This window comes from Idiotropiscis lumnitzeri, unplaced genomic scaffold (genome assembly GCF_059441095.1).
Source record: "Idiotropiscis lumnitzeri isolate Australia: NSW breed Sydney's pygmy pipehorse unplaced genomic scaffold, RoL_Ilum_1.0 HiC_scaffold_45, whole genome shotgun sequence".
Lineage (NCBI taxonomy): Eukaryota > Metazoa > Chordata > Actinopteri > Syngnathiformes > Syngnathidae > Idiotropiscis > Idiotropiscis lumnitzeri.
The window spans coordinates 1,193,517-1,220,870 of NW_028283583.1; positions in this window are offsets into that span (position 1 = coordinate 1,193,517).

The following is a 27,354-nucleotide window of genomic DNA, read 5'->3' on the forward strand; positions in this document are numbered from 1 at the left end:
GCCCGTGCCCGGGGAAGGTGCTCCTCTTCGGCTTACTGTGACGCGAGCATGCCCTCCTCCTCCGGAGCTTCCATTCGGTTAAACTTAGGGGCCGCTTGGCACCGCCCGTGCCCGGGGAAGGTGCTCCTCTACGGCTTAACTGCCACGCACGCTGGCCGGAGCTCTGGTACGGTCCGAACCGCGCGAAACGTCGCCACCGATCGTGTCCGGGGGAACGTGCTCTTCTTCGTCCACTCTCCTCTTCGCCCACGCTCTTCTTCGGCGCACGCCGGCCGTCTAACCGCTCCAGCGCCCCGTCGTGCCGCTCGGCGAAACTACAATGCCCCCGAATATTTTTTAGACCCGCGAAGCACTGAACCCGCGAAAGGTGAACCGCGAAGTAGCGAGGGTTCACTGTATGTATAAGACCAAGACCTACAAAAAAGTCTCTTGGAGCAATGAGCTAGGTTTTACAGGAAGTCGGCCATTTTGAATTTACTTAAAAGGGGGCGGGTCACCACAATGGACTTTGTGTAGAAATTATTATTGGGGCCCGAGCAGCGACCGCGGCGAGGTCCCTATTGTTTTTGTAGAAAATATTATTACTTTTATTATTATTATTATTATTATTATTAGGGCCTGAGCAGCGACCGCTGCGAAGTCCCTATTGTTTTTGTAGAAATTATTATTATTATTATTTTTCCGATTGTTCGATCGCATTTTTGACCCCCGAAACATGCACAAAAACTCACCAAACTTGGCAGTCTCATCGGGCATGGCGAAAATTTTGATATTTTAACGTCTAATATGAACAGGAAGTGAGTTATGAATTTTTGAAAGTCCGACTTTTGCCCTTTTTTGCATGTTTACAGGGGTCATTCTTTTGCACCCTGATCCTAAAGGCTTCATCTGATTGCCTTAAAATTATGTCTGTAGCATCTGAAGACCTGGCACAAACACTGGGGCTAAAATTTTTTGTTTCCGAAATACTATATGACGGGGGCGGGGCATCAAAGTTTTCACTTAAGATTTCCTTCGCCGCAATGGACAAAATGCTTAATAACTCTCCTGCACATGCTGCTAAAAATCCAAAACTTCACATGTACATAAAGAGTCTGTACCTGAAGACATCTATATGTTTATATTCAGTTATACACCTTGCGCCAATCAATATCATTTTTTACATTTTGACGTACTGCACGGTGCCCTTTTAACGAATCTGATTGAAAATTGGCTAGAAAAGACTCAAGACATTGATCTTACTCTATCCCTATTTTTGTGACTTTCCTTCGAAGGGCGTGGCTATTACGGTGCCGCAGAGTCTGATTATTCTCCGTGGCAACAAAAGTTCCTGCAAAATGATTCAGATGATCCATCTTCTCGAAATTTTTCACATTTGAGGATATTCAGGCCCTGAAGACGGCTGCCAACTTATTTTTGATCGCAGTGGTGGCGCCACCAACTGGTTAAAACAAATACAAATTATTTTCGTTGATTTTTTTCTCCGGGCAGGTTAACAAAATCTACCTTACATTTGCTCGGATGAGTGTTTAGGCCTTGAGGATGTCACAATACGAAAGTCTTTCGCCTTCTTCAGAGTGTCACATGATGGTGTCTTGTGGCCCGTCTTTATCAGCTGATGTTCCATGAGGGCGTGACTTACCTGTCACAAGAATGAAGGCAAGTCACGCCCCCCGCTGTCCGTTCACTCCGCCAAAATGCTGCTCCAGGTGGTAGAGAGGATGAAGGCTCCCTTGTCTCTGTTCATGGTTTTTATGCCTCGCTTGCAGATCTCAATGGCCTCTCTGATCCAGCGCTGTTGTTTGTTCTCTTCGGTGCGGATGACCCTGCCCTTCTCCCGGTCCATGATGTGGTTTTCCCTTTTGCAGTGGTCAGTGATTGCTGATTTGTAATGTTCATGTTGTGCTTGTTCTTTTACTGCTCTGATTTTTCATTTTTTTGACAGGTAAGTCACACCCTCATGGAACATCAGCTGATAAAGACGGGTCTCAAGACACCATCATGCGACACTCTGAAGAAGGCGAAAGACTCGCCGAAACATGTCAGGTAAAAAATTAACCTAAAACATAATTGTCTGCTTTTAATGAATCAGTCAAATATCAATAATAAGAAGACAAAATGAACCTAATACAAATAAATGAATGCTTAATAACTCCCCTGCACATGCTCCTAAAAATCCAAACCTTCACCTGTAAATAAAACGTCCCGACCTGAAGACATCTTAATGTTATTATTTTGTTATACACACAGTGCCGCCAAGTGGAATCAAAAATTTGTTTTTATTTAAATTTTCACGTACTGCACGGTGCCCTTTTGACGAATCCGACTTAAAATTAGTCAGAAAAGACTCAAGACAATGATCTTACTCTCTGCCGAATTTTGTGACGTTTTGGCAAAAGGCGTGGCTATTAAGGTGCTGAAAAGTCCGATTGTACTCTGTGGCAACAAAAGCTCCGGCAACATGACTCAGATGATCCTATCTTCTCGAAGTTGTACACATTTGAGGATACTTCAGCCCTGAAGACATCTACCAACTTATTTTACATCGTAGTAGTAGCGCCACCAACTGGTAAAAGCTAATACAAGTTATTTTCTTGGATGTTTTTCTCCGTGCAACTCAACAAGGTCGCCCTCATATATGCTCGGATGACTGTTTTGGCCATGAGGATGTCACAATACGAAATTCGTGATTTTTCGTGAAAAGTTGTGGGAGTGGCATTGCACTGTTCGGCAATAAAACAAAGCTGATTATGAGGTTCTAAATATGAACGACAACTCGTAAAACTTTACACACACATGAGGCCGAGCAAATTTATCAATATTTTATACGTTAGTTGTGCAGCTTTTTTGAAATGGCTCGCCATGGCCCTCGAGAAATGTTAAAAAAAAGCAGCTCTGGTTGAGTGTTTCACCTCGCTTTTTGTAAATTTTATGGAGTACAGTGAACCCTCAGTTATCGCGGTTAATGGGGACCGAGACCATCCGCGAAAACTGAAAATCCGCGAAGTAGCGGCGCACCTTCAAAAATGCTTAAAAAAAATATACAATATATATAATAAATATATAAATATATATATATATATATATATATATATATATATATATACGGGGAGAGAGAGAGTGAAATTCATGTTATAACAAAAAAAACAAATTATTATTAAAACGTATTATTTTTTTATTCCCCAGCCATTCTTTTTGTATTTATTTAATTACTCCGACTTTTACCTGCTGGTACGCCGTCCGGTGTGCCCTGTGAAATGAAAGGTGGCATTCTTTATTTATTTATTCATTTATTCATTCATAACTGACAGCCTCGCGCTCCGCTCGTGCCCGGGCAGAAGAGGTGCTCCAATTTGGCTTAACTGTGACACACGCCCGTCCTCCTCCGTCCGGAGCTTCCATTCGGTTAAACTTAGGGGCCGTTTGGCACCGCCCGTGCCCGGGGAAGGTGCTCCTCTTCGGCTTACTGTGACGCGAGCATGCCCTCCTCCTCCGGAGCTTCCATTCGGTTAAACTTAGGGGCCGCTTGGAACCGCCCGTGCCCGGGGAAGGTGCTCCTCTTCGGCTTACTGTGACGCGAGCATGCCCTCCTCCTCCGGAGCTTCCATTCGTTTAAACTTAGGGGCCGCTTGGCACCGCCCGTGCCCGGGGAAGGTGCTCCTCTACGGCTTAACTGCCACGCACGCCGGCCGGAGCTCTGGTACGGTCCGAACCGCGCGAAACGTCGCCACCGATCGTGTCCGGGGGAACGTGCTCTTCTTCGTCCACTCTCCTCTTCGCCCACGCTCTTCTTCGGCGCACGCCGGCCGTCTAACCGCTCCAGCGCCCCGTCGTGCCGCTCGGCGAAACTACAATGCCCCCGAATATTTTTTAGACCCGCGAAGCACTGAACCCGCGAAAGGTGAACCGCGAAGTAGCGAGGGTTCACTGTATGTATAAGACCAAGACCTACAAAAAAGTCTCTTGGAGCAATGAGCTAGGTTTTACAGGAAGTCGGCCATTTTGAATTTACTTAAAAGGGGGCGGGTCACCACAATGGACTTTGTGTAGAAATTATTATTGGGGCCCGAGCAGCGACCGCGGCCAGGTCCCTATTGTTTTTGTAGAAAACATTATTACTTTTATTATTATTATTATTATTATTATTAGGGCCTGAGCAGCGACCGCTGCGAAGTCCCTATTGTTTTTGTAGAAATTATTATTATTATTATTTTTCCGATTGTTCGATCGCATTTTTGACCCCCGAAACATGCACAAAAACTCACCAAACTTGGCAGTCTCATCGGGCATGGCGAAAAATTTGATATTTTAACGTCTAATATGAACAGGAAGTGAGTTATGAATTTTTGAAAGTCCGACTTTTGCCCTTTTTTGCATGTTTACAGGGGTCATTCTTTTGCACCCTGATCCTAAAGGCTTCATCTGATTGCCTTAAAATTCTGTCTGTAGCATCTGAAGACCTGGGACAAACACTGGGGCTAAAATTTTTTGTTTCCGAAATACTATATGACGGGGGCGGGGCTTCAAAGTTTTCACTTAAGATTTCCTTCGCCGCAATGGACAAAATGCTTAATAACTCTCCTGCACATGCTGCTAAAAATCCAAAACTTCACATGTACATAAAGAGTCTGTACCTGAAGACATCTATATGTTTATATTCAGTTATACACCTTGCGCCAATCAATATCATTTTTTACATTTTGACGTACTGCATGGTGCCCTTTTAACGAATCCGATTGAAAATTGGCTAGAAAAGACTCAAGACATTGATCTTACTCTATCCCTATTTTTATGACTTTCCTTCAAAGGGCGTGGCTATTACGGTGCCGCAGAGTCTGATTATTCTCCGTGGCAACAAAAGTTCCTGCAAAATGATTCAGATGATCCATCTTCTGGAAATCTTTCACATTTGAGGATATTCAGGCCCTGAAGACGGCTGCCAACTTATTTTTGATCGCAGTGGTAGCGCCACCAACTGGTTAAAACAAATACAAATTATTTTCGTTGATGTTTTTCTCCGGGCAGGTGAACAAAATCTACCTTATATTTGCTCGGATGAGTGTTTAGGCCTTGAGCATGTCACAATACAAAAGTCTTTCGCCTTCTTCAGAGTGTCACATGATGCTGTCTTGTGACCCGTCTTTATCAGCTGATGTTCCATGAGGGCGTGACTTACCTGTCACAAGAATAAAGGCAAGTCACGCCCCCCGCTGTCCGTTCACTCCGCCAAGATGCTGCTCCAGGTGGTAGAGAGGATGAAGGCTCCCTTGTCTCTGTTCATGGTTTTTATGCCTCGCTTGCAGATCTCAATGGCCTCTCTGATCCAGCGCTGTTGTTTGTTCTCTTCTGTGCGGATGACCCTGCCCTTCTCCCGGTCCATGATGTGGTTTTCCCTTTTGCAGTGGTCAGTGATTGCTGATTTGTAATGTTCATGTTGTGCTTGTTCTTTTACTGCTCTGATTTTTTTCATTTTTTTGACAGGTAAGTCACACCCTCATGAAACATCAGCTCAAGACACCATCATGCGACACTCTGAAGAAGGCGAAAGACTCGCCGAAACATGTCAGGTAAAAAATTAACCTAAAACATAATTGTCTGCTTTTAATGAATCAGTCAAATATCAATAATAAGAAGACAAAATGAACCTAATACAAATAAATGAATGCTTAATAACTCCCCTGCACATGCTCCTAAAAATCCAAACCTTCACCTGTAAATAAAACGTCCCGACCTGAAGACATCGTAATGTTATTATTTTGTTATACACACAGTGCCGCCAAGTGGAATCAAAAATTTGTTTTTATTTTAATTTTCACGTACTGCACGGTGCCCTTTTGACGAATCCGACTGAAAATTAGTCAGAAAAGACTCAAGACAATGATCTTACTCTCTGCCGAATTTTGTGACGTTTTGGCAAAAGGCGTGGCTATTAAGGTACTGAAAAGTCCGATTGTACTCTGTGGCAACAAAAGCTACGGCAACATGACTCAGATGATCCTATCTTCTCGAAGTTGTACACATTTGAGGATACTTCAGCCCTGAAGACATCTACCAACTTATTTTACATCGTAGTAGTAGCGCCACCAACTGGTAAAAGCTAATACAAGTTATTTTCTTGGATGTTTTTCTCCGTGCAACTCAACAAGGTCGCCCTCATATATGCTCGGATGACTGTTTCGGCCATGAGGATGTCACAATACGAAATTCGTCCTTTTTCGTAAAAAGTTGTGGGAGTGGCATTGCACTGTTCGGCAATAAAACAAAGCTGATTATGAGGTTCTAAATATGAACGACAACTCGTAAAACTTTACACACACATCAGGCCGAGCAAATTTATCAATATTTTATACGTTAGTTGTGCAGCTTTTTTGAAATGGCTCGCCATGGCCCTCGAGAAATGTTAAAAAAAGCAGCTCTGGTTGAGTGTTTCACCTCGCTTTTTGTAAATTTTATGGAGTACAGTGAACCCTCGGTTATCGCGGTTAATGGGGACCGAGACCACCCGCGAAAACTGAAAATCCGCGAAGTAGCGGCGCACCTTCAAAAATGCTTAAAAAAAATATACAATATATATTATATATATATATATATATATATATATATATATATATATATATACGGGGAGAGAGAGAGTGAAATTCATGTTATAACAAAAAAACCAAATTATTATTAAAACGTATTATTTTTTTATTCCCCAGCCATTCTTTTAGTATTTATTTAATTACTCCGACTTTTACCTGCTGGTACGCCGTCCGGTGTGCCCTGTGAAATGAAAGGTGGCATTCTTTATTTATTTATTCATTTATTCATTCATAACTGACAGCCTCGCGCTCCGCTCGTGCCCGGGTAGAAGAGGTGCTCCAATTTGGCTTAACTGTGACACACGCCCGCCCTCCTCCCCCGGAGCTTCCATTCGGTTAAACTTAGGGGCCGCTTGGCACCGCCCGTGCCCGGGGAAGGTGCTCCTCTTCGGCTTACTGTGACGCGAGCATGCCCTCCTCCTCCGGAGCTTCCATTCGGTTAAACTTAGGGGCCGCTTGGAACCGCCCGTGCCCGGGGAAGGTGCTCCTCTACGGCTTAACTGCCACGCACGCCGGCCGGAGCTCTGGTACGGTCCGAACCGCGCGAAACGTCGCCACCGATCGTGTCCGGGGGAACGTGCTCTTCTTCGTCCACTCTCCTCTTCGCCCACGCTCTTCTTCGGCGCACGCCGGCCGTCTAACCGCTCCAGCGCCCCGTCGTGCCGCTCGGCGAAACTACAATGACCCCGAATATTTTTTAGACCCGCGAAGCACTGAACCCGCGAAAGGTGAACCGCGAAGTAGCGAGGGTTCACTGTATGTATAAGACCAAGACCTACAAAAAAGTCTCTTGGAGCAATGAGCTAGGTTTTACAGGAAGTCGGCCATTTTGAATTTACTTAAAAGGGGGCGGGTCACCACAATGGACTTTGTGTAGAAATTATTATTGGGGCCCGAGCAGCGACCGCGGCGAGGTCCCTATTGTTTTTGTAGAAATTATTATTATTATTATTTTTCCGATTGTTCGATCGCATTTTTGACCCCCGAAACATGCACAAAAACTCACCAAACTTGGCAGTCTCATCGGGCATGGCGAAAAATTTGATATTTTAACGTCTAATATGAACAGGAAGTGAGTTATGAATTTTTGAAAGTCCGACTTTTGCCCTTTTTTGCATGTTTACAGGGGTCATTCTTTTGCACCCTGATCCTAAAGGCTTCATCTGATTGCCTTAAAATTCTGTCTGTAGCATCTGAAGACCTGGGACAAACACTGGGGCTAAAATTTTTTGTTTCCGAAATACTATATGACGGGGGCGGGGCTTCAAAGTTTTCACTTAAGATTTCCTTCGCCTCAATGGAAAAAATGCTTAATAACTCTCCTGCACATGCTGCTAAAAATCCAAAACTTCACATGTACATAAAGAGTCTGTACCTGAAGACATCTATATGTTTATATTCAGTTATACACCTTGCGCCAATCAATATCATTTTTTACATTTTGACGTACTGCATGGTGCCCTTTTAACGAATCCGATTGAAAATTGGCTAGAAAAGACTCAAGACATTGATCTTACTCTATCCCTATTTTTATGACTTTCCTTCAAAGGGCGTGGCTATTACGGTGCCGCAGAGTCTGATTATTCTCCGTGGCAACAAAAGTTCCTGCAAAATGATTCAGATGATCCATCTTCTGGAAATCTTTCACATTTGAGGATATTCAGGCCCTGAAGACGGCTGCCAACTTATTTTTGATCGCAGTGGTAGCGCCACCAACTGGTTAAAACAAATACAAATTATTTTCGTTGATGTTTTTCTCCGGGCAGGTGAACAAAATCTACCTTATATTTGCTCGGATGAGTGTTTAGGCCTTGAGCATGTCACAATACAAAAGTCTTTCGCCTTCTTCAGAGTGTCACATGATGCTGTCTTGTGACCCGTCTTTATCAGCTGATGTTCCATGAGGGCGTGACTTACCTGTCACAAGAATGAAGGCAAGTCACGCCCCCCGCTGTCCGTTCACTCCGCCAAGATGCTGGTCCAGGTGGTAGAGAGGATGAAGGCTCCCTTGTCTCTGTTCATGGTTTTTATGCCTCGCTTGCAGATCTCAATGGCCTCTCTGATCCAGCGCTGTTGTTTGTTCTCTTCGGTGCGGATGACCCTGCCCTTCTCCCGGTCCATGATGTGGTTTTCCCTTTTGCAGTGGTCAGTGATTGCTGATTTGTAATGTTCATGTTGTGCTTGTTCTTTGACTGCTCTGATTTTTCATTTTTTTGACAGGTAAGTCACACCCTCATGGAACATCAGCTGATAAAGACGGGTCTCAAGACACCATCATGCGACACTCTGAAGAAGGCGAAAGACTCGCCGAAACATGTCAGGTAAAAAATTAACCTAAAACATAATTGTCTGCTTTTAATGAATCAGTCAAATATCAATAATAAGAAGACAAAATGAACCTAATACAAATAAATGAATGCTTAATAACTCCCCTGCACATGCTCCTAAAAATCCAAACCTTCACCTGTAAATAAAACGTCCCGACCTGAAGACATCTTAATGTTATTATTTTGTTATACACACAGTGCCGCCAAGTGGAATCAAAAATTTGTTTTTATTTTAATTTTCACGTACTGCACGGTGCCCTTTTGACAAATCCGACTGAAAATTAGTCAGAAAAGACTCAAGACAATGATCTTACTCTCTGCCGAATTTTGTGACGTTTTGGCAAAAGGCGTGGCTATTAAGGTGCTGAAAAGTCCGATTGTACTCTGTGGCAACAAAAGCTCCGGCAACATGACTCAGATGATCCTATCTTCTCGAAGTTGTACACATTTGAGGATACTTCAGCCCTGAAGACATCTACCAACTTATTTTACATCGTAGTAGTAGCGCCACCAACTGGTAAAAGCTAATACAAGTTATTTTCTTGGATGTTTTTCTCCGTGCAACTCAACAAGGTCGCCCTCATATATGCTCGGATGACTGTTTCGGCCATGAGGATGTCACAATACGAAATTCGTGATTTTTCGTGAAAAGTTGTGGGAGTGGCATTGCACTGTTCGGCAATAAAACAAAGCTGATTATGAGGTTCTAAATATGAACGACAACTCGTAAAACTTTACACACACATCAGGCCGAGCAAATTTATCAATATTTTATACGTTAGTTGTGCAGCTTTTTTGAAATGGCTCGCCATGGCCCTCGAGAAATGTTAAAAAAAAGCAGCTCTGGTTGAATGTTTCACCTCGCTTTTTGTAAATTTTATGGAGTACAGTGAACCCTCGGTTATCGCGGTTAATGGGGACCGAGACCATCCGCGAAAACTGAAAATCCGCGAAGTAGCGGCGCACCTTCAAAAATGCTTAAAAAAAATATACAATATATATAATAAATATATAAATATATATATATATATATATACGGGGAGAGAGAGAGTGAAATTCATGTTATAACAAAAAAAACAAATTATTATTAAAACGTATTATTTTTTTATTCCCCAGCCATTCTTTTTGTATTTATTTAATTACTCCGACTTTTACCTGCTGGTACGCCGTCCGGTGTGCCCTGTGAAATTAAAGGTGGCATTCTTTATTTATTTATTCATTTATTCATTCATAACTGACAGCCTCGCGCTCCGCTCGTGCCCGGGCAGAAGAGGTGCTCCAATTTGGCTTAACTGTGACACACGCCCGTCCTCCTCCCCCGGAGCTTCCATTCGGTTAAACTTAGGGGCCGCTTGGCACCGCCCGTGCCCGGGGAAGGTGCTCCTCTTCGGCTTACTGTGACGCGAGCATGCCCTCCTCCTCCGGAGCTTCCATTCGGTTAAACTTAGGGGCCGCTTGGAACCGCCCGTGCCCGGGGAAGGTGCTCCTCTTCGGCTTACTGTGACGCGAGCATGCCCTCCTCCTCCGGAGCTTCCATTCGGTTAAACTTAGGGGCCGCTTGGCACCGCCCGTGCCCGGGGAAGGTGCTCCTCTACGGCTTAACTGCCACGCACGCTGGCCGGAGCTCTGGTACGGTCCGAACCGCGCGAAACGTCGCCACCGATCGTGTCCGGGGGAACGTGCTCTTCTTCGTCCACTCTCCTCTTCGCCCACGCTCTTCTTCGGCGCACGCCGGCCGTCTAACCGCTCCAGCGCCCCGTCGTGCCGCTCGGCGAAACTACAATGCCCCCGAATATTTTTTAGACCCGCGAAGCACTGAACCCGCGAAAGGTGAACCGCGAAGTAGCGAGGGTTCACTGTATGTATAAGACCAAGACCTACAAAAAAGTCTCTTGGAGCAATGAGCTAGGTTTTACAGGAAGTCGGCCATTTTGAATTTACTTAAAAGGGGGCGGGTCACCACAATGGACTTTGTGTAGAAATTATTATTGGGGCCCGAGCAGCGACCGCGGCGAGGTCCCTATTGTTTTTGTAGAAAATATTATTACTTTTATTATTATTATTATTATTATTATTAGGGCCTGAGCAGCGACCGCTGCGAAGTCCCTATTGTTTTTGTAGAAATTATTATTATTATTATTTTTCCGATTGTTCGATCGCATTTTTGACCCCCGAAACATGCACAAAAACTCACCAAACTTGGCAGTCTCATCGGGCATGGCGAAAAATTTGATATTTTAACGTCTAATATGAACAGGAAGTGAGTTATGAATTTTTGAAAGTCCGACTTTTGCCCTTTTTTGCATGTTTACAGGGGTCATTCTTTTGCACCCTGATCCTAAAGGCTTCATCTGATTGCCTTAAAATTATGTCTGTAGCATCTGAAGACCTGGCACAAACACTGGGGCTAAAATTTTTTGTTTCCGAAATACTATATGACGGGGGCGGGGCATCAAAGTTTTCACTTAAGATTTCCTTCGCCGCAATGGACAAAATGCTTAATAACTCTCCTGCACATGCTGCTAAAAATCCAAAACTTCACATGTACATAAAGAGTCTGTACCTGAAGACATCTATATGTTTATATTCAGTTATAGACCTTGCGCCAATCAATATCATTTTTTACATTTTGACGTACTGCACGGTGCCCTTTTAACGAATCTGATTGAAAATTGGCTAGAAAAGACTCAAGACATTGATCTTACTCTATCCCTATTTTTGTGACTTTCCTTCGAAGGGCGTGGCTATTACGGTGCCGCAGAGTCTGATTATTCTCCGTGGCAACAAAAGTTCCTGCAAAATGATTCAGATGATCCATCTTCTCGAAATTTTTCACATTTGAGGATATTCAGGCCCTGAAGACGGCTGCCAACTTATTTTTGATCGCAGTGGTAGCGCCACCAACTGGTTAAAACAAATACAAATTATTTTCGTTGATTTTTTTCTCCGGGCAGGTTAACAAAATCTACCTTACATTTGCTCGGATGAGTGTTTAGACCTTGAGGATGTCACAATACGAAAGTCTTTCGCCTTCTTCAGAGTGTCACATGATGGTGTCTTGTGGCCCGTCTTTATCAGCTGATGTTCCATGAGGGCGTGACTTACCTGTCACAAGAATAAAGGCAAGTCACGCCCCCGCTGTCCGTTCACTCCGCCAAAATGCTGCTCCAGGTGGTAGAGAGGATGAAGGCTCCCTTGTCTCTGTTCATGGTTTTTATGCCTCGCTTGCAGATCTCAATGGCCTCTCTGATCCAGCGCTGTTGTTTGTTCTCTTCGGTGCGGATGACCCTGCCCTTCTCCCGGTCCATGATGTGGTTTTCCCTTTTGCAGTGGTCAGTGATTGCTGATTTGTAATGTTCATGTTGTGCTTGTTCTTTTACTGCTCTGATTTTTCATTTTTTTGACAGGTAAGTCACACCCTCATGGAACATCAGCTGATAAAGACGGTCTCAAGACACCATCATGCGACACTCTGAAGAAGGCGAAAGACTCGCCGAAACATGTCAGGTAAAAAATTAACCTAAAACATAATTGTCTGCTTTTAATGAATCAGTCAAATATCAATAATAAGAAGACAAAATGAACCTAATACAAATAAATGAATGCTTAATAACTCCCCTGCACATGCTCCTAAAAATCCAAACCTTCACCTGTAAATAAAACGTCCCGACCTGAAGACATCTTAATGTTATTATTTTGTTATACACACAGTGCCGCCAAGTGGAATCAAAAATTTGTTTTTATTTAAATTTTCACGTACTGCACGGTGCCCTTTTGACGAATCCGACTGAAAATTAGTCAGAAAAGACTCAAGACAATGATCTTACTCTCTGCCGAATTTTGTGACGTTTTGGCAAAAGGCGTGGCTATTAAGGTGCTGAAAAGTCCGATTGTACTCTGTGGCAACAAAAGCTCCGGCAACATGACTCAGATGATCCTATCTTCTCGAAGTTGTACACATTTGAGGATACTTCAGCCCTGAAGACATCTACCAACTTATTTTACATCGTAGTAGTAGCGCCACCAACTGGTAAAAGCTAATACAAGTTATTTTCTTGGATGTTTTTCTCCGTGCAACTCAACAAGGTCGCCCTCATATATGCTCGGATGACTGTTTTGGCCATGAGGATGTCACAATACGAAATTCGTGATTTTTCGTGAAAAGTTGTGGGAGTGGCATTGCACTGTTCGGCAATAAAACAAAGCTGATTATGAGGTTCTAAATATGAACGACAACTCGTAAAACTTTACACACACATGAGGCCGAGCAAATTTATCAATATTTTATACGTTAGTTGTGCAGCTTTTTTGAAATGGCTCGCCATGGCCCTCGAGAAATGTTAAAAAAAAGCAGCTCTGGTTGAGTGTTTCACCTCGCTTTTTGTAAATTTTATGGAGTACAGTGAACCCTCAGTTATCGCGGTTAATGGGGACCGAGACCATCCGCGAAAACTGAAAATCCGCGAAGTAGCGGCGCACCTTCAAAAATGCTTAAAAAAAATATACAATATATATAATAAATATATAAATATATATATATATATATATATATATATATATATATACGGGGAGAGAGAGAGTGAAATTCATGTTATAACAAAAAAAACAAATTATTATTAAAACGTATTATTTTTTTATTCCCCAGCCATTCTTTTTGTATTTATTTAATTACTCCGACTTTTACCTGCTGGTACGCCGTCCGGTGTGCCCTGTGAAATGAAAGGTGGCATTCTTTATTTATTTATTCATTTATTCATTCATAACTGACAGCCTCGCGCTCCGCTCGTGCCCGGGCAGAAGAGGTGCTCCAATTTGGCTTAACTGTGACACACGCCCGTCCTCCTCCGTCCGGAGCTTCCATTCGGTTAAACTTAGGGGCCGTTTGGCACCGCCCGTGCCCGGGGAAGGTGCTCCTCTTCGGCTTACTGTGACGCGAGCATGCCCTCCTCCTCCGGAGCTTCCATTCGGTTAAACTTAGGGGCCGCTTGGAACCGCCCGTGCCCGGGGAAGGTGCTCCTCTTCGGCTTACTGTGACGCGAGCATGCCCTCCTCCTCCGGAGCTTCCATTCGTTTAAACTTAGGGGCCGCTTGGCACCGCCCGTGCCCGGGGAAGGTGCTCCTCTACGGCTTAACTGCCACGCACGCCGGCCGGAGCTCTGGTACGGTCCGAACCGCGCGAAACGTCGCCACCGATCGTGTCCGGGGGAACGTGCTCTTCTTCGTCCACTCTCCTCTTCGCCCACGCTCTTCTTCGGCGCACGCCGGCCGTCTAACCGCTCCAGCGCCCCGTCGTGCCGCTCGGCGAAACTACAATGCCCCCGAATATTTTTTAGACCCGCGAAGCACTGAACCCGCGAAAGGTGAACCGCGAAGTAGCGAGGGTTCACTGTATGTATAAGACCAAGACCTACAAAAAAGTCTCTTGGAGCAATGAGCTAGGTTTTACAGGAAGTCGGCCATTTTGAATTTACTTAAAAGGGGGCGGGTCACCACAATGGACTTTGTGTAGAAATTATTATTGGGGCCCGAGCAGCGACCGCGGCCAGGTCCCTATTGTTTTTGTAGAAAACATTATTACTTTTATTATTATTATTATTATTATTATTAGGGCCTGAGCAGCGACCGCTGCGAAGTCCCTATTGTTTTTGTAGAAATTATTATTATTATTATTTTTCCGATTGTTCGATCGCATTTTTGACCCCCGAAACATGCACAAAAACTCACCAAACTTGGCAGTCTCATCGGGCATGGCGAAAAATTTGATATTTTAACGTCTAATATGAACAGGAAGTGAGTTATGAATTTTTGAAAGTCCGACTTTTGCCCTTTTTTGCATGTTTACAGGGGTCATTCTTTTGCACCCTGATCCTAAAGGCTTCATCTGATTGCCTTAAAATTCTGTCTGTAGCATCTGAAGACCTGGGACAAACACTGGGGCTAAAATTTTTTGTTTCCGAAATACTATATGACGGGGGCGGGGCTTCAAAGTTTTCACTTAAGATTTCCTTCGCCGCAATGGACAAAATGCTTAATAACTCTCCTGCACATGCTGCTAAAAATCCAAAACTTCACATGTACATAAAGAGTCTGTACCTGAAGACATCTATATGTTTATATTCAGTTATACACCTTGCGCCAATCAATATCATTTTTTACATTTTGACGTACTGCATGGTGCCCTTTTAACGAATCCGATTGAAAATTGGCTAGAAAAGACTCAAGACATTGATCTTACTCTATCCCTATTTTTATGACTTTCCTTCAAAGGGCGTGGCTATTACGGTGCCGCAGAGTCTGATTATTCTCCGTGGCAACAAAAGTTCCTGCAAAATGATTCAGATGATCCATCTTCTGGAAATCTTTCACATTTGAGGATATTCAGGCCCTGAAGACGGCTGCCAACTTATTTTTGATCGCAGTGGTAGCGCCACCAACTGGTTAAAACAAATACAAATTATTTTCGTTGATGTTTTTCTCCGGGCAGGTGAACAAAATCTACCTTATATTTGCTCGGATGAGTGTTTAGGCCTTGAGCATGTCACAATACAAAAGTCTTTCGCCTTCTTCAGAGTGTCACATGATGCTGTCTTGTGACCCGTCTTTATCAGCTGATGTTCCATGAGGGCGTGACTTACCTGTCACAAGAATGAAGGCAAGTCACGCCCCCCGCTGTCCGTTCACTCCGCCAAGATGCTGCTCCAGGTGGTAGAGAGGATGAAGGCTCCCTTGTCTCTGTTCATGGTTTTTATGCCTCGCTTGCAGATCTCAATGGCCTCTCTGATCCAGCGCTGTTGTTTGTTCTCTTCTGTGCGGATGACCCTGCCCTTCTCCCGGTCCATGATGTGGTTTTCCCTTTTGCAGTGGTCAGTGATTGCTGATTTGTAATGTTCATGCTGTGCTTGTTCTTTTACTGCTCTGATTTTTTAATTTTTTTGACAGGTAAGTCACACCCTCATGGAACATCAGCTCAAGACACCATCATGCGACACTCTGAAGAAGGCAAAAGACTCGCCGAAACATGTCAGGTAAAAAATTAACCTAAAACATAATTGTCTGCTTTTAATGAATCAGTCAAATATCAATAATAAGAAGACAAAATGAACCTAATACAAATAAATGAATGCTTAATAACTCCCCTGCACATGCTCCTAAAAATCCAAACCTTCACCTGTAAATAAAACGTCCCGACCTGAAGACATCTTAATGTTATTATTTTGTTATACACACAGTGCCGCCAAGTGGAATCAAAAATTTGTTTTTATTTTAATTTTCACGTACTGCACGGTGCCCTTTTGACGAATCCGACTGAAAATGAGTCAGAAAAGATTCAAGACAATGATCTTACTCTCTGCCGAATTTTGTGACGTTTTGGCAAAAGGCGTGGCTATTAAGGTGCTGAAAAGTCCGATTGTACTCTGTGGCAACAAAAGCTCCGGCAACATGACTCAGATGATCCTATCTTCTCGAAGTTGTACACATTTGAGGATACTTCAGCCCTGAAGACATCTACCAACTTATTTTCCATCGTAGTAGTAGCGCCACCAACTGGTAAAAGCTAATACAAGTTATTTTCTTGGATGTTTTTCTCCGTGCAACTCAACAAGGTCGCCCTCATATATGCTCGGATGACTGTTTCGGCCATGAGGATGTCACAATACGAAATTCGTCCTTTTTCATGAAAAGTTGTGGGAGTGGCATTGCACTGTTCGGCAATAAAACAAAGCTGATTATGAGGTTCTAAATATGAACGACAACTCGTAAAACTTTACACACACATCAGGCCGAGCAAATTTATCAATATTTTCTACGTTAGTTGTGCAGCTTTTTTTAAATGGCTCGCCATGGCCCTCGAGAAATGTTAAAAAAAGCAGCTCTGGTTGAGTGTTTCACCTCGCTTTTTGTAAATTTTATGGAGTACAGTGAACCCTCGGTTATCGCGGTTAACGGGGACCGAGACCACCCGCGAAAACTGAAAATCCGCGAAGTAGCGGCGCACCTTCAAAAATGCTTAAAAAAAATAAACAATATATATAATAAATATATATATATATATATATATATATATATATATATATATATATACGGGGAGAGAGAGAGTGAAATTCATGTTATAACAAAAAAACCAAATTATTATTAAAACGTATTATTTTTTTATTCCCCAGCCATTCTTTTAGTATTTATTTAATTACTCCGACTTTTACCTGCTGGTACGCCGTCCGGTGTGCCCTGTGAAATGAAAGGTGGCATTCTTTATTTATTTATTCATTTATTCATTCATAACTGACAGCCTCGCACTCCGCTCGTGCCCGGGCAGAAGAGGTGCTCCAATTTGGCTTAACTGTGACACACGCCCGTCCTCCTCCCCCGGAGCTTCCATTCGGTTAAACTTAGGGGCCGCTTGGCACCGCCCGTGCCCGGGGAAGGTGCTCCTCTTCGGCTTACTGTGACGCGAGCATGCCCTCCTCCTCCGGAGCTTCCATTCGGTTAAACTTAGGGGCCGCTTGGAACCGCCCGTGCCCGGGGAAGGTGCTCCTCTTCGGCTTACTGTGACGCGAGCATGCCCTCCTCCTCCGGAGCTTCCATTCGGTTAAACTTAGGGGCCGCTTGGCACCGCCCGTGCCCGGGGAAGGTGCTCCTCTACGGCTTAACTGCCACGCACGCTGGCCGGAGCTCTGGTACGGTCCGAACCGCGCGAAACGTCGCCACCGATCGTGTCCGGGGGAATGTGCTCTTCTTCGTCCACTCTCCTCTTCGCCCACGCTCTTCTTCGGCGCACGCCGGCCGTCTAACCGCTCCAGCGCCCCGTCGTGCCGCTCGGCGAAACTACAATGCCCCCGAATATTTTTTAGACCCGCGAAGCACTGAACCCGCGAAAGGTGAACCGCGAAGTAGCGAGGGTTCACTGTATGTATAAGACCAAGACCTACAAAAAAGTCTCTTGGAGCAATGAGCTAGGTTTTACAGGAAGTCGGCCATTTTGAATTTACTTAAAAGGGGGCGGGTCACCACAATGGACTTTGTGTAGAAATTATTATTGGGGCCCGAGCAGCGACCGCGGCGAGGTCCCTATTGTTTTTGTAGAAAATATTATTACTTTTATTATTATTATTATTATTATTATTAGGGCCTGAGCAGCGACCGCTGCGAAGTCCCTATTGTTTTTGTCGAAATTATTATTATTATTATTTTTCCGATTGTTCGATCGCATTTTTGACCCCTGAAACATGCACAAAAACTCACCAAACTTGGCAGTCTCATCGGGCATGGCGAAAAATTTGATATTTTAACGTCTAATATGAACAGGAAGTGAGTTATGAATTTTTGAAAGTCCGACTTTTGCCCTTTTTTGCATGTTTACAGGGGTCATTCTTTTGCACCCTGATCCTAAAGGCTTCATCTGATTGCCTTAAAATTCTGTCTGTAGCATCTGAAGACCTGGCACAAACACTGGGGCTAAAATTTTTTGTTTCCGAAATACTATATGACGGGGGCGGGGCATCAAAGTTTTCACTTAAGATTTCCTTCGCCGCAATGGACAAAATGCTTAATAACTCTCCTGCACATGCTGCTAAAAATCCAAAACTTCACATGTACATAAAGAGTCTGTACCTGAAGACATCTATATGTTTATATTCAGTTATACACCTTGCGCCAATCAATATCATTTTTTACATTTTTACGTACTGCACGGTGCCCTTTTAACGAATCTGATTGAAAATTGGCTAGAAAAGACTCAAGACATTGATCTTACTCTATCCCTATTTTTGTGACTTTCCTTCGAAGGGCGTGGCTATTACGGTGCCGCAGAGTCTGATTATTCTCCGTGGCAACAAAAGTTCCTGCAAAATGATTCAGATGATCCATCTTCTCGAAATTTTTCACATTTGAGGATATTCAGGCCCTGAAGACGGCTGCCAACTTATTTTTGATCGCAGTGGTAGCGCCACCAACTGGTTAAAACAAATACAAATCATTTTCATTGATTTTTTTCTCCGGGCAGGTTAACAAAATCTACCTTACATTTGCTCGGATGAGTGTTTAGGCCTTGAGGATGTCACAATACGAAAGTCTTTCGCCTTCTTCAGAGTGTCACATGATGGTGTCTTGTGGCCCGTCTTTATCAGCTGATGTTCCATGAGGGCGTGACTTGCCTGTCACAAGAATGAAGGCAAGTCACGCCCCCCGCTGTCCGTTCACTCCGCCAAAATGCTGCTCCAGGTGGTAGAGAGGATGAAGGCTCCCTTGTCTCTGTTCATGGTTTTTATGCCTCGCTTGCAGATCTCAATGGCCTCTCTGATCCAGCGCTGTTGTTTGTTCTCTTCGGTGCGGATGACCCTGCCCTTCTCCCGGTCCATGATGTGGTTTTCCCTTTTGCAGTGGTCAGTGATTGCTGATTTGTAATGTTCATGTTGTGCTTGTTCTTTTACTGCTCTGATTTTTCATTTTTTTGACAGGTAAGTCACACCCTCATGGAACATCAGCTGATAAAGACGGGTCTCAAGACACCATCATGCGACACTCTGAAGAAGGCGAAAGACTCGCCGAAACATGTCAGGTAAAAAATTAACCTAAAACATAATTGTCTGCTTTTAATGAATCAGTCAAATATCAATAATAAGAAGACAAAATGAACCTAATACAAATAAATGAATGCTTAATAACTCCCCTGCACATGCTCCTAAAAATCCAAACCTTCACCTGTAAATAAAACGTCCCGACCTGAAGACATCTTAATGTTATTATTTTGTTATACACACAGTGCCGCCAAGTGGAATCAAAAATTTGTTTTTATTTTAATTTTCACGTACTGCACGGTGCCCTTTCGACGAATCCGACTGAAAATTAGTCAGAAAAGACTCAAGACAATGATCTTACTCTCTGCCGAATTTTGTGACGTTTTGGCAAAAGGCGTGGCTATTACGGTGCTGAAAAGTCCGATTGTACTCTGTGGCAACAAAAGCTCCAGCAACATGACTCAGGTGATCCTATCTTCTCGAAGTTGCACACATTTGAGGATACTTAAGCCCTGAAGACATCTACCAACTTATTTTTCATCGTAGTAGTAGCGCCACCAACTGGTAAAAGCTAATACAAGTTATTTTCTTGGATGTTTTTCTCCGTGCAACTCAACAAGGTCGCCCTCATATATGCTCGGATGACTGTTTCGGCCATGAGGATGTCACAATACGAAATTCGTCCTTTTTCATGAAAAGTTGTGGGAGTGGCATTGCACTGTTCGGCAATAAAACAAAGCTGATTATGAGGTTCTAAATATGAACGACAACTCGTGAAACTTTACACACACATCAGGCCGAGCAAATTTATCAATATTTTATACGTTAGTTGTGCAGCTTTTTTTAAATGGCTCGCCATGGCCCTCGAGAAATGTTCAAAAAAGCAGCCCTGGTTGAGTGTTTCACCTCGCTTTTTGTAAATTTTATGGAGTACGGTGAACCCTCGGTTATCGCGGTTAATGGGGACCGAGACCACCCGCAAAAACTGAAAATCCGCGAAGTAGCAGCGCACCTTCAAAAATGCTTAAAAAAAATATACAATATATATAATAAATATATAAATATATATATATATATATATATATATATATATATATATATATATATATATATATATATATATATATATATATATATATATATATATATATATACGGGGGAGAGAGAGAGACAGAGAGTGAAATTCATGTTATAACAAAAAAAACAAATTATTATTAAAACTTATTATTTTTTTATTCCCCAACCATTCTTTTTGTATTTATTTAATTACTCCGACTTTTACCTGCTGGTACGCCGTCCGGTGTGCCCTGTGAAATGAAAGGTGGCATTCTTTATTTATTTATTCATTTATTCATTCATAACTGACAGCCTCGCGCTCCGCTCGTGCCCGGGCAGAAGAGGTGCTCCAATTCGGCTTCACTGTGACACACGCCCGCCCTCCTCCCCCGGAGCTTCCATTCGGTTAAACTTAGGGGCCGCTTGGCACCGCCCGTGCCCGGGGAAGGTGCTCCTCTTCGGCTTACTGTGACGCGAGCATGCCCTCCTCCTGCGGAGCTTCCATTCGGTTAAACTTAGGGGCCGCTTGGAACCGCCCGTGCCCGGGGAAGGTGCTCCTCTTCGGCTTACTGTGACGCGAGCATGCCCTCCTCCTCCGGAGCTTCCATTCGGTTAAACTTAGGGGCCGCTTGGCACCGCCCGTGCCCGGGGAAGGTGCTCCTCTACGGCTTAACTGCCACGCACGCCGGCCGGAGCTCTGGTACGGTCCGAACCGCGCGAAACGTCGCCACCGATCGTGTCCGGGGGAACGTGCTCTTCTTCGTCCACTCTCCTCTTCGCCCACGCTCTTCTTCGGCGCACGCCGGCCGTCTAACTGCTCCAGCGCCCCGTCGTGCCGCTCGGCGAAACTACAATGCCCCCGAATATTTTTTAGACCTGCGAAGCACTGAACCCGCGAAAGGTGAACCGCGAAGTAGCGAGGGTTCACTGTATGTATAAGACCAAGACCTACAAAAAAGTCTCTTGGAGCAATGAGCTAGGTTTTACAGGAAGTCGGCCATTTTGAATTTACTTAAAAGGGGGCGGGTCACCACAATGGACTTTGTGTAGAAATTATTATTGGGGCCCGAGCCGCGACCGCGGCGAGGTCCCTATTGTTTTTGTAGAAATTATTATTATTATTATTTTTCCGATTGTTCGATCGCATTTTTGACCCCCGAAACATGCACAAAAACTCACCAAACTTGGCAGTCTCATCGGGCATGGCGAAAAATTTGATATTTTAACGTCTAATATGAACAGGAAGTGAGTTATGAATTTTTGAAAGTCCGATTTTTGCCCTTTTTTGCATGTTTACAGGGGTCATTCTTTTGCACCCTGATCCTAAAGGCTTCATCTGATTGCCTTAAAGTTCTGTCTGGAGCATCTTAAGACCTGGGACAAACACTGGGGCTAAAATTTTTTGTTTCCGAAATACTATATGACGGGGGCGGGGCTTCAAAGTTTTCACTTAAGATTTCCTTCGCCGCAATGGACAAAATGCTTAATAACTCTCCTGCACGTGCTGCTAAAAATCCAAAACTTCACATGTACATAAAGAGTCGGTACCTGAAGACATCTATATGTTTATATTCAGTTATACACCTTGCGCCAATCAATATAAATTTTTACATTTTGACGTACTGCACGGTGCCCTTTTAACGAATCCGATTGAAAATTGGCTAGAAAAGACTCAAGACATTGATCTTACTCTATCCCTATTTTTATGACTTTCCTTCAAAGGGCGTGGCTATTACGGTGCCGCAGAGTCTGATTATTCTCCGTGGCAACAAAAGTTCCTGCAAAATGATTCAGATGATCCATCTTCTGGAAATCTTTCACATTTGAGGATATTCAGGCCCTGAAGACGGCTGCCAACTTATTTTTGATCGCAGTGGTAGCGCCACCAACTGGTTAAAACAAATACAAATTATTTTCGTTGATGTTTTTCTCCGGGCAGGTTAACAAAATCTACCTTATATTTGCTCGGATGAGTGTTTAGGCCTTGAGGATGTCACAATACGAAAGTCTTTCGCCTTCTTCAGAGTGTCACATGATGGTGTCTTGTGACCCGTCTTTATCAGCTGATGTTCCATGAGGGCGTGACTTACCTGTCACGAGAATGAAGGCAAGTCACGCCCCCCGCTGTCCGTTCACTCCGCCAAGATGCTGGTCCAGGTGGTAGAGAGGATGAAGGCTCCCTTGTCTCTGTTCATGGTTTTTATGCCTCGCTTGCAGATCTCAATGGCCTCTCTGATCCAGCGCTGTTGTTTGTTCTCTTCTGTGCGGATGACCCTGCCCTTCTCCCGGTCCATGATGTGGTTTTCCCTTTTGCAGTGGTCAGTGATTGCTGATTTGTAATGTTCATGTTGTGCTTGTTCTTTTACTGCTCTGATTTTTTCATTTTTTTGACAGGTAAGTCACACCCTCATGGAACATCAGCTCAAGACACCATCATGCGACACTCTGAAGAAGGCGAAAGACTCGCCGAAACATGTCAGGTAAAAAATTATCCTAAAACATAATTGTCTGCTTTTAATGAATCAGTCAAATATCAATAATAAGAAGACAAAATGAACCTAATACAAATAAATGAATGCTTAATAACTCCCCTGCACATGCTCCTAAAAATCCAAACCTTCACCTGTAAATAAAACGTCCCGACCTGAAGACATCTTAATGTTATTATTTTGTTATACACACAGTGCCGCCAAGTGGAATCAAAAATTTGTTTTTATTTTAATTTTCACGTACTGCACTGTGCCCTTTTGACGAATCCGACTGAAAATTAGTCAGAAAAGACTCAAGACAATGATCTTACTCTCTGCCGAATTTTGTGACGTTTTGGCAAAAGGCGTGGCTATTCAGGTGCTGAAAAGTCCGATTGTACTCTGTGGCAACAAAAGCTCCGGCAACATGACTCAGATGATCCTATCTTCTCGAAGTTGTACACATTTGAGGATACTTCAGCCCTGAAGACATCTACCAACTTATTTTACATCGTAGTAGTAGCGCCACCAACTGGTAAAAGCTAATACAAGTTATTTTCTTGGATGTTTTTCTCCGTGCAACTCAACAAGGTCGCCCTCATATATGCTCGGATGACTGTTTCGGCCATGAGGATGTCACAATACGAAATTCGTGATTTTTCGTGAAAAGTTGTGGGAGTGGCATTGCACTGTTCGGCAATAAAACAAAGCTGATTATGAGGTTCTAAATATGAACGACAACTCGTAAAACTTTACACACACATCAGGCCGAGCAAATTTATCAATATTTTATACGTTAGTTGTGCAGCTTTTTTGAAATGGCTCGCCATGGCCCTCGAGAAATGTTAAAAAAAAGCAGCTCTGGTTGAGTGTTTCACCTCGCTTTTTGTAAATTTTATGGAGTACAGTGAACCCTCGGTTATCGCGGTTAATGGGGACCGAGACCACCCGCGAAAACTGAAAATCCGCGAAGTAGCGGCGCACCTTCAAAAATGCTTAAAAAAAATATACAATATATATAATAAATATAGAAATATATATATATATATATATATATATATATATATATATATATATATATATATATATATATATATATAGATATATATATATATATATACGGGGAGAGAGAGAGTGAAATTCATGTTATAACAAAAAAACCAAATTATTATTAAAACGTATTATTTTTTTATTCCCCAGCCATTCTTTTTGTATTTATTTAATTACTCCGACTTTTACCTGCTGGTACGCCGTCCGGTGTGCCCTGTGAAATGAAAGGTGGCATTCTTTATTTATTTATTCATTTATTCATTCATAACTGACAGCCTCGCGCTCCGCTCGTGCCCGGGCAGAAGAGGTGCTCCAATTTGGCTTAACTGTGACACACGCCCGTCCTCCTCCCCCGGAGCTTCCATTCGGTTAAACTTAGGGGCCGCTTGGCACCGCCCGTGCCCGGGGAAGGTGCTCCTCTTCGGCTTACTGTGACGCGAGCATGCCCTCCTCCTCCGGAGCTTCCATTCGGTTAAACTTAGGGGCCGCTTGGAACCGCCCGTGCCCGGGGAAGGTGCTCCTCTTCGGCTTACTGTGACGCGAGCATGCCCTCCTCCTCCGGAGCTTCCATTCGGTTAAACTTAGGGGCCGCTTGGCACCGCCCGTGCCCGGGGAAGGTGCTCCTCTACGGCTTAACTGCCACGCACGCTGGCCGGAGCTCTGGTACGGTCCGAACCGCGCGAAACGTCGCCACCGATCGTGTCCGGGGGAACGTGCTCTTCTTCGTCCACTCTCCTCTTCGCCCACGCTCTTCTTCGGCGCACGCCGGCCGTCTAACCGCTCCAGCGCCCCGTCGTGCCGCTCGGCGAAACTACAATGCCCCCGAATATTTTTTATACCCGCGAAGCACTGAACCCGCGAAAGGTGAACCGCGAAGTAGCGAGGGTTCACTGTATGTATAAGACCAAGACCTACAAAAAAGTCTCTTGGAGCAATGAGCTAGGTTTTACAGGAAGTCGGCCATTTTGAATTTACTTAAAAGGGGGCGGGTCACCACAATGGACTTTGTGTAGAAATTATTATTGGGGCCCGAGCAGCGACCGCGGCGAGGTCCCTATTGTTTTTGTAGAAAATATTATTACTTTTATTATTATTATTATTATTATTATTATTAGGGCCTGAGCAGCGACCGCTGCGAAGTCCCTATTGTTTTTGTAGAAATTATTATTATTATTATTTTTCCGATTGTTCGATCGCATTTTTGACCCCCGAAACATGCACAAAAACTCACCAAACTTGGCAGTCTCATCGGGCATGGCGAAAAATTTGATATTTTAACGTCTAATATGAACAGGAAGTGAGTTATGAATTTTTGAAAGTCCGACTTTTGCCCTTTTTTGCATGTTTACAGGGGTCATTCTTTTGCACCCTGATCCTAAAGGCTTCATCTGATTGCCTTAAAATTCTGTCTGTAGCATCTTAAGACCTGGGACAAACACTGGGGCTAAATTTTTTGTTTCCGAAATACTATATGACGGGGGCGGGGCTTCAAAGTTTTCACTTAAGATTTCCTTCGCCGCAATGGACAAAATGCTTAATAACTCTCCTGCACATGCTGCTAAAAATCCAAAACTTCACATGTACATAAAGAGTCGGTACCTGAAGACATCTATATGTTTATATTCAGTTATACACCTTGCGCCAATCAATATCAATTTTTACATTTTGACGTACTGCACGGTGCCCTTTTAACGAATCCGATTGAAAATTGGCTAGAAAAGACTCAAGACATTGATCTTACTCTATCCCTATTTTTACGACTTTCCTTCAAAGGGCGTGGCTATTACGGTGCCGCAGAGTCTGATTATTCTCCGTGGCAACAAAAGTTCCTGCAAAATGATTCAGATGATCCATCTTCTGGAAATCTTTCACATTTGAGGATATACAGGCCCTGAAGACGGCTGCCAACTTATTTTTGATCGCAGTGGTAGTGCCACCAACTGGTTAAAACAAATACAAATTATTTTCGTTGATGTTTTTCTCCGGGCAGGTGAACAAAATCTACCTTATATTTGCTCGGATGAGTGTTTAGGCCTTGAGCATGTCACAATACGAAAGTCTTTCGCCTTCTTCAGAGTGTCACATGATGCTGTCTTGTGACCCGTCTTTATCAGCTGATGTTCCATGAGGGCGTGACTTACCTGTCACAAGAATGAAGGCAAGTCACGCCCCCCGCTGTCCGTTCACTCCGCCAAGATGCTGGTCCAGGTGGTAGAGAGGATGAAGGCTCCCTTGTCTCTGTTCATGGTTTTTATGCCTCGCTTGCAGATCTCAATGGCCTCTCTGATCCAGCTCTGTTGTTTGTTCTCTTCTGTGCGGATGACCCTGCCCTTCTCCCGGTCCATGATGTGGTTTTCCCTTTTGCAGTGGTCAGTGATTGCTGATTTGTAATGTTCATGTTGTGCTTGTTCTTTTACTGCTCTGATTTTTTCATTTTTTTGACAGGTAAGTCACACCCTCATGGAACATCAGCTCAAGACACCATCATGCGACACTCTGAAGAAGGCGAAAGACTCGCCGAAACATGTCAGGTAAAAAATTAACCTGAAACATAATTGTCTGCTTTTAATGAATCAGTCAAATATCAATAATAAGAAGACAAAATGAACCTAATACAAATAAATGAATGCTTAATAACTCCCCTGCACATGCTCCTAAAAATCCAAACCTTCACCTGTAAATAAAACGTCCCGACCTGAAGACATCTTAATGTTATTATTTTGTTATACACACAGCGCCGCCAAGTGGAATCAAAAATTTGTTTTTATTTTAATTTTCACGTACTGCACGGTGCCCTTTTGACGAATCCGACTGAAAATGAGTCAGAAAAGATTCAAGACAATGATCTTACTCTCTGCCGAATTTTGTGACGTTTTGGCAAAAGGCGTGGCTATTAAGGTGCTGAAAAGTCCGATTGTACTCTGTGGCAACAAAAGCTCCGGCAACATGACTCAGATGATCCTATCTTCTCGAAGTTGTACACATTTGAGGATACTTCAGCCCTGAAGACATCTACCAACTTATTTTACATCGTAGTAGTAGCGCCACCAACTGGTAAAAGCTAATACAAGTTATTTTCTTGGATGTTTTTCTCCGTGCAACTCAACAAGGTCGCCCTCATATATGCTCGGATGACTGTTTCGGCCATGAGGATGTCACAATACGAAATTCGTCCTTTTTCATGAAAAGTTGTGGGAGTGGCATTGCACTGTTCGGCAATAAAACAAAGCTGATTATGAGGTTCTAAATATGAACGACAACTTGTAAAACTTTACACACACATCAGGCCGAGCAAATTTATCAATATTTTATACGTTAGTTGTGCAGCTTTTTTTAAATGGCTCGCCATGGCCCTCGA